General features: G+C 31.8%; 1 long non-coding RNA gene across 2 annotated transcripts; it reads right to left on the reverse strand.

Annotated features, from left to right (window-relative positions):
* Nucleotides 1-575: 575 nt before the first annotated feature.
* Nucleotides 576-8,742, reverse strand: LOC125498966 (uncharacterized). 2 transcript variants are annotated; one of them, XR_007275613.2, is made up of 3 exons: nucleotides 7,436-8,742; nucleotides 4,278-6,593; nucleotides 576-840 (listed from the first exon to the last, which is right to left on the reverse strand). It is a non-coding gene; the product is annotated as an uncharacterized LOC125498966 (long non-coding RNA). The 2 variants fall into 2 exon arrangements; XR_007275612.2 differs by having other exon boundaries at nucleotides 4,278-6,618; nucleotides 7,436-8,741.
* Between the last annotated feature and the right edge of the window lie 587 nt (nucleotides 8,743-9,329).

A 9,329-nucleotide genomic window follows, 5' to 3' on the forward strand; every position in this document is an offset into this window, starting at 1 on the left:
ATTTCAAGCGTCCAATAATGAAGCAGTATATGAAACACTTTTAGCTGGCAAAATAATGTGCAAGGCGGCCGGAGCATTGGAGATTGAGGCCAAGTCAGACTCTCAGTTAGTCGTCAATCAATTTAATGGAGATTTTGAATGTAAAGAGGCATTTATGAGCAAATATATACGCTTGATCAAAGTAGAGGTCGAACCCTTGAAATTGTTTGTTCTTGACCAAGTTCCGAGATCATAAAATCACCAAGTTGATGGTCTCTCAAAGTTGGCTAGTTCGGGGAATGGTGATGCACCAAGAACATGATTTTGGGAAGTAAAATCAAAGAAAAACATTGATCAAAAGCAAGTCATGTTCCTCAGCCGAGGGCAAGTCTGGATGGAACCCATTATGGAGTTGAAGAAAACAGTCCATTTACCTTCTGATCCTGTAGCGGCTAAGTATGTCAAGGCTAAAGATAAGTGGTTCAAGCTATGGGTTGAGACTATATGTAACAGCCCGCACTTCTGAGTTGCTAGCTAATTACACTTAACATTTATAAATCTCAATTAACACTTAATAACCTCTAATTTACATTCACTCGCAACGGAAATATAATCTATAAAACGATCCTGAACCTGTGGGTTATGGGCCCACAACAATATCACAAAATAGAAAAACAATTACATGAATTGATCAATCAAATCTCCGATATAATACATTAAAACACCATGACATTTCTTTCCTATAAAACCATATAATCTCCACCATAGCTCATCCGAAAAGCATCTTTTATTATACCATGATCCTTAAACCACACCGGAGCTGAATTCCACATTCCCTGAAAAATTTATTTGAATTGAACGCTGCCCCCACCAGGACAGGTTCCAAGAACAAAATAAGCGAAACTGAGTACACACTGTCCAATCAGAAATTCTTTTTAGTGGCTTAAAATATACTCGTAACGTTAATTAATTTTCATAAGATTACTCCATGCATTCAAATATATGAATATCGATATAACAAAACCATACACATTAGAAATAAGATGACATGATAATTTATACTACTTTAACAAAACCATAGATTCCGTATAACCAATATATTTACATTTCCCAAACATTTTATACTTGCTCAAAATACAAAGATATTCCTCGATAGATACCAAGGATGCAAACGTAACATGTCAAAGAATATACTAAGTAAGTTTTTCAAAAGCTTTCATAAATTGTCAGGCTATATCAGCATCATTATCAAACATAACTCAAATTTTTCTCAATACTTTAGCATCAAAATATTTACTCAGGGAAGGAACACGAATGGGGAGGGGTAAACCATATCTCTAGACTTTTGAGGGACATCTCCCCACCTTTCTTATATTCTGCTTGCAAGACTTTTAGGTCATGACCCTACATAACGGAGCAATACCCGCTCCAAACACATAATGAGCAAACCTGCTCCACAAATGTTGTTCGTCACTGCTTTTGCAGCTACTTCCCTTCTAAAACAAAACATAAGCGCAATACTCAATTATTAATTTATAAACTCATATTTTTCGAAACTTATATACATGGTTCTGAAAATTCATATAACAAATATTCATATCTTATATTAGGATAACAAATCCATGTTTAAATTTTGGAAACATACTTTGGAAATGATGGATATTTGACTTAGAAATCATATGCCAATCCATTTCACAATTATAAATTACTTAGTACTATTCAAAATCTGAAATCTCGAATTATCTTCATCTCCTTATCATTTGACAGATTTTGATAGTAAATGTTTTTCACAATTGGAACAGATAACATAGTCAAAATGTAACATATGTTTCTCAAAGATTTACAAGCACGTATAACCTATAGTTTCTAACTTTATCGATCATAATATTCCCTCTAACTCCTTTTGGTAATTTCCCCTTCTTTTAGTCCCCTATCCTTGGACTTCCATTTTTAACTTCTAACATCTCACTATAGCCTCCAAGAATTCTCAAGATATGAATGTTCCTTGAAGGATTACTTATCCCCAATACATGAACTCAACATTGCTAGAATGATACTTGTATGTCCAACTTATCACATTAATATCTCAGATTTTCCACGACCATATTATATTATAATAAATTATCTACGTTTATTATTGTAAGTCAGGATATCTCACTCCATATTTCTATGTCATAAACAAATATTTAATGACTCAACTATTCGTCCAAATATTTACAATTACGAATACATTATCTTGATCAATCTTAATTATATAACTCATAACCCTACAACCCCAAATATTTAAACATGATGTTCATATTAGTCTTAACACTCTATTATTCCAATATCAATACACATCATTAACTCCTAAACTCTCCATTACACTAGATTTAACTTTTCCCTAACTTCCATTTACATAATCTTACTTATCTTACTAGAAAATTATACCTTTAAACTTTCTTACTTAATCCAATTCCAGATATAACCTTTCATAACTTAAATACTATTAGTTACACTTCTCTATTTCATATTCTTTTGAACCACCACCCATATCTTGATCCTTTATTTCTATAATATGACCTTCACATTCAAATCTTACTTCTCAATATTTAATATTTCGTGTCAGATACTTCTTTTGGTTATAACATCTCTTGGACTCACAAACATATTGTAACCACTCTATTAACCCTTAGATTAATGTTGAACTTCCAAAATTCACTTCCAAATAATTATCCTTAGATATATGACATGACTTTTATACATAACATTTTAAACTCTTCCCACCTTCTTATTTCCTATTCTTACTTCTCCAATTAGAAAATAAGACTGCTAAGCTCTTTTGCACTCCTCATTGATATCCATAATAGAAGTTTTCCAAACTCAGTTATCACCTTCCCTTGACTTAGTCAACATAATTCAAATTTAGTGTCTGATACTTCCCAAAACCATCACTCCAGCCCTTTTATATCGATATCACTATTATAGAACTCATTTATTTAACTCTAAGTTCCAATGTTGAGTGTTTCTCATTCCATATATATATACCTTCCAATACATACTTTTATAGTCGTCTGATCTTTAAGAACCATATAATTTTTATATCGATAACTGATCCATTAATTGACGTTGGCACTCCAAAACTTACACAATCACCCAACTCCACTTTTCAAATAATAACTTATATTCTCAAACATAATTCTTCGATCTACTAATTTGTCCCACAACTACTTTGACATAACTTTCCAATATTACAAAACCCAAATTCTCAAATAGTCCTTGTTGCTATCTTTCTATGACAATAAGTAACCTTTTTAATCTGAACTTATTCTCCTTATAATAATAGTTCATACTATTCTAGTTCATAGTTTACTACATGTATATTTCCGTACTCAAATAATAGTCCTCCAAAACTCATGTTATAGCGTACTCTGAAATTACAACTACAACTCCGAACCCGTATCTCCCAATTTCTAATGAATGTATTTCGAAATGGTTAATCAAACATTATAATTGATTTCTTAAAAACTCATACACGAAACTTGAACAAGAATTAATGTTACCAAGATGTGATACCGAGATTCTCAACAACTTACAGGTACCATGTTCTTATAAAGTTTATACATTTATAACCATATACTTCCTCCGTTTCTAAATAAGTGCAACATTTGCATAGTGTTTACTATTCACAGTTTAAACTTTAATTAGCTTTGGTGATTTACATTTTAGGAAAAACATAGTCATGTGGGATCTTGTTAGATTCGTCTGAATGTGAATTTTTTTAATATCAACTTTCTATAATTTTTACTTATTGATAATTGAAGATATTAATGGTTAAACTAATGCATTGACAAACGTGCAAACAAGAAATGTTGCACTTATTTAGAAACGGAGGAAGTATAAACGAACTCTTTTCTGAAATCATAATTGAGCTTGATAACCTTATCCATTCCCCTAATGTATAACTCACTGCACACATAGAATCAAACTTAGTATTGAAAATATAGTGAAACTCTCATTTAGAACCAAATGTCCATGCCTTATTCATATCCCAAAACATGGTTCATCAAACAAATTTATACTATTGAGTCTCAAAACAACATAACTTATAGCCAATAGAACTTAACATGCGATTTAGTTCTGCCTTTGTCTTAAAACTCATAAACATGTATTTCACAAACCATATAGTACACAAATCACATTTTTAATACAACGTAAGTTTAACTTACGAAAACATATCAAGATCAACTTATATAGATTATATGGTCAATCGAAATATCAATAATATATATTTGGAAAGTGGAAGGACATGTGTGTACCTCTTTCATTCTCCAAATAACGCTCAATTCCATAAAAATCTACAAGTGTCCAACATCTCCAAATTCATGATCAATCTCCAATAATCACCTCACAACAATAATAAAAATAATTAACATTCGTTCTTATTACTCAATTCTCATAAACAAATTGACTTGCCATACTTTCTAAACTCCTTTATGAACTAATACAACCCTTATGCACAAACCATCTCACTAGTCTACTCACATTTTTCACTAATCAACAAGAATCTTATAAACCCAATTTAATTAACGGAATCTCTGAAAATTTTGACACTAATCGGCAATACGAAATCATGGTTTAGAATTTCATAGAAATATAATGTATAAAATCTGATTTACTAAAGTTAATATAGGAAAATGAAGATGATTATAAACTAGGATTTACAAATTCGAAAATAACTTCAATCCATGGATTAAAAAAAAGAAAGATTCAATCTTTAGCTCTAATATACAACCACATGTTGATTTTTGCCATCAAAACCAAAAAAACCATGGTTTAGAGCTGAATTTGCTAATTCAATCCAACAATAATACATTTGAATTTGTTCTTAATATTTTGAATAAAAATGAAGTAAGATTTTAACTTTATACCTTCATTAATACACTAAAGAGTAGAAGAAATGAAGTAGGAGCACCAACATCAACACAATAACAGCAGCAACAACCACAAAACTGCAGCAAAAATCGCAAAATCTCGAAGGAAAATGACAGCAGCAAGACCAAACTTGCAAAGGCCATAACTCACAGCTCCGAACTCCAAATTGGACGATTTTTGTGGCTAAATTCAATAACTCAAAGAGATCTATAATTTTTATGCAGAAACAAGGAGCAAATTTGGATTGCATGTTGGAGAAATTCGCAGAAACAGATTGACGAAAACAGAAGAGAGAGAAATGAAGGTAGCAATACCAAACTTGCAACAGGCATAACTCATAGTACACAAGTCGGAATGGAGTGATTTTTGAGCCTAAATTGAATATCTTGAAGAGATCTACAACTTTCATTTAGCATATATTTCCAAAAACCAACTGCATGCTGTCGATTTTGAGCAAATAATTCGGCAGCAACTTTAGGACCAAGAAAATTAGAGGAGAGAGATTGAATTAGAAGGAGGTGGATAAAATAGAGGAGTGGGGTTTAATTCTCTAGATTTCTAGAAAAGGAGATTATATCAACAAGTATTTTTTTTCTAGATTGATAGAACCTAGTTGATTTATGAAGAAGTGGCACATAAAAAATATGACCTTGATTGGCTGCATCACAAAATGACACAAAGAGGAAAAGAAGTAAAAAGCTTCTCTTGAACAGCCATGAATAGAGAGAATGAAGATCTCATTAAAATATAATAATTTATTTTCTTTTCAAAAAACTAAACTCAAATACCCTCATTTTCCTAAAACCCACAATGAGATAATAGAATTTAAAATAATAATTATCAAGTAGATTCCCATTAATATTAAAACTTAATAACTAATAAACATAATTAACGTTAACTAAAACATGATCAAAATATGGGCTATTATAATCTACCACCCTTAAAAGAAATTTTGTCCTCGAAATTTGAAAACGTAAAAGTTTAGATCTTTCCAAAACGAGTACAATTCTGAAAATATTTCCACAAAATATCAAACCAAAACGAACTCATATCCAAATTCTAACATCTCAAAAATTAATTGTTTTCAAACCCAATAATCACAAACTCCAACTACAAACTTTACACAATCTCAATCGATATAATTCGTTCTTCCTCCAATAGTCACTCAAATCTAAAACCCCGATAGAACTTTTCATTTTTTTTTCAAATTTTACAACACTCAACCTTCAATTTCTTAATTCCAATTTCTTAATTTTCAACTAACTAATAACCCAAATCATTTTCACCCAATCTCCAATATCTTTCTTAAACTCATATGCCATGATATGAAGATCACGACAATTCTAAAACAACCATGCTCTGATACCATCTGTAACAGCCCGAACTTCCGAGCTGCTAGCTAATTACACTTAACATTTATAAATCTCAATTAACACTTAATAACCTCGAGCTTACATTCACTCGCAGCGGAAATATAATCTATAAAAAGATCCTGGACCTGTGGGTTATGGCCCACAACAATATCACAAAATAGAAATACAATTACATGAATTGATCAATCAAATCTCCGATATAATACATTAAAACACCATGACATTTCTTTCCTATAAAACCATATAATCTCAACCATATCTCATCCGAAAAGCATCCTTTATTATACCATGATCCTTAAACCACACCGGAGTTGGATTCCACATTCCCTGAAAAATTTATTAGCATGGAACGCTGCCCCCACCAGGTCAGGTTCCAAGAACAAAACCAGCGAAACTGAGTACACACTGTCCAATCAGAAATTCTTTTTAGTGGCTTAAAATATACTCGTAATGTTAATTAATTTTCATAAGATTACTCCATGCATTCAAATAGATGAATATCGATATAACAAAACCATACACATTAGAAATAAGATGAGATGATAATCTATACTACTTTAACAAAACATAGATTTCGTATAATTAATATATTTATATTTCCCAAACTTTTTATACTTGCTCAAAATACAAAGATATTACTCGATAGATGCCAAGGATGCAAACGTAACATGTCAAAGAATATACTGAGTAACTTTTTCAAAAGCTTTCCATAAATTGTCTGGCTATATCAGCATCATTATCAAACATAACTCAATTTTTTCTCAATACTTTAGCATCAAAATATTTACTCAGGGAAGGAGCACGAATGGAGAGGGGTAAACCATGTCTCCAGACTTTTGAGGGACGTCTCCCCACCTTTCTTATATTATGCTTGCAAGACTTTTAGGTCATAACCCTACATAACGGAGCAATATCCGCTCCAAACACATAATGAGCAAACCTGCTCCACAAATGTTGTTCGTCACTGCTTTTGCAGCTACTTCCCTTCTAAAACAAAACATAACCGCAATACTCAATTATTAATTTCATAAACCATATAGTACACAAATCATATTTTTAATACAACATAAGTTTAACTTACGAAAACATATCAAGATTAACTTATATAGTTTATGTGGTCAATCGAAATATCAATAATGTATTTGGAAAGTGGAAGGACATGTGTGTACCTCTTTCATTCTCCAAATAACGCTCAATTCCATAAAAATCTTCAAGAGTCCAACATCTCCAAATTCATGATCAATATCCAATAATCACCTCACAACAATAATAACAATAATTAACATTCGTTCTTATTACTCAATTCTCATAAACAAATTGACTTGCCATACTTTCTAAACTACTTTATGAACTAATACAACCCTTATGCACAAACTATCTCACTACTCTGCTCACATTTTTCACTAATCAACAAGAATCTTATAAACCCAATTTCATTAACGGAATCTCTGAAAATTTTGACACTAATCGGCAATACGAAATCATGGTCTAGAATTTCATAGAAATATAATGTATAAAATCTGATTTACTAAAGTTAATATAGGAAAATGAAGATGATTATAAACTAGGATTTACAAATTCCAAAACAACTTCAATCCATGGATTAAAAAAAAGAAAGATTCAATCTTTAGCTCTAACATACAACCACATGTTGATTTTTGCCATCAAAACCAAGAAAACAAAGGTTTAGAGCTGATTTTGCTAATTCAATCCAACAATAATACATTTGAATTTGTTCTTAACATTTTGAAGAAATATGAAGTAAGATTTTAACTTTATACGTTCATTAATACACTAAAGAGTAGAATAAATGAAGTAGGAGCACTAACATCAACACAATAACAGCAGCAACAACCACGAAACTGCAGCAAAAATCACAAAATCTCGAAGGAAAATGACAGCAGCAAGACCAAACTTGCAAAGGCCATAACTCACAGCTCTGAACTCCAAATTGGACGATTTTTGTGGCTAAATTCAATAACTCAAAGAGATCTACAACTTTAATGTAGAAACAAGGAGCAAATTAGGATTGCATGTTGGAGAAATTCGCAGAAAGAGATTGACGAAAACAGAGGAGAGAGAAATGAAGGTAGTAACACCAAACTTGCAACACGCATAACTCATAGTACACAAGTCGGAATTGAGTGGTTTTTTAGCCTAAATTGAATATCTTGAAGAGATCTACAACTTTTATTTAGCATATATTTCCAAAAACCAACTGCATGCTGTCGATTTTGAGCAAATAATTCGGCAGCAACTTTAGGACCAAGAAAATTAGAGGAGATAGATTGAATTAGAAGGAGGTAGATAAAATAGAGGAGTGGGGTTTAATTCTCTAGATTTCTAGAAGGAGATTATATCAACAAGTATTTTTTTTTTCTAGATTGATAGAACCTAGTTTATTTATGAAGAATTGACACCTAAAAAATATGACCTTGTTTGGCTGCATCACAAAATGACACAAAGAGGAAAAGAAGTAAAAGCTTCTCTTGAACAGCCATGAAGAGAGAGAATAAAGATCTCTTTAAAATATAATAATTTCTTTTCTTTTACTTAAAACTAAACTCAAATACCCTCATTTTCCTAAAACCCACAATGAGATAATAGAATTGAAAATAATAATTCTCAAGTAGATTCCCATTGATATTAAAACTTAATATAATAAATAATTAGTTTAAAACATGATCAAAATATGGGCTATTACACTATATACAAGAAAGAATCAACGGTCCTCTTCCAAGTGCATTACTAGAGCAGATGGATTTGATGTATTAAAGGAGCTTCATGAGGGACTCTGTGCTTCCCACATAGAGGGAAGAGCATTAGGAAAAAAAGCTTAAAGGACCGGGTATTACTGGCCCACCTTAAAGGAGGACGCCCTTGTCTATGCCAAAAAAATATGATAGTTGTCAGAAGCATGGTAATATACACCAGAAGCCATCCAACTATTTTCGCTTCCGTTTGCCAAATAGCGCATGGACATTCTGGGACCGTTTCCCATGGCGGTCGGTCAGAAAAAAATTTTGTTTGTAGTTGTGGACTACTTTAGTAAGTGGGTGAAAG

This window comes from Beta vulgaris, chromosome 6 (genome assembly GCF_026745355.1).
Source record: "Beta vulgaris subsp. vulgaris cultivar EL10 chromosome 6, EL10.2, whole genome shotgun sequence".
Classification (NCBI taxonomy): Eukaryota; Viridiplantae; Streptophyta; class Magnoliopsida; order Caryophyllales; family Amaranthaceae; genus Beta; species Beta vulgaris.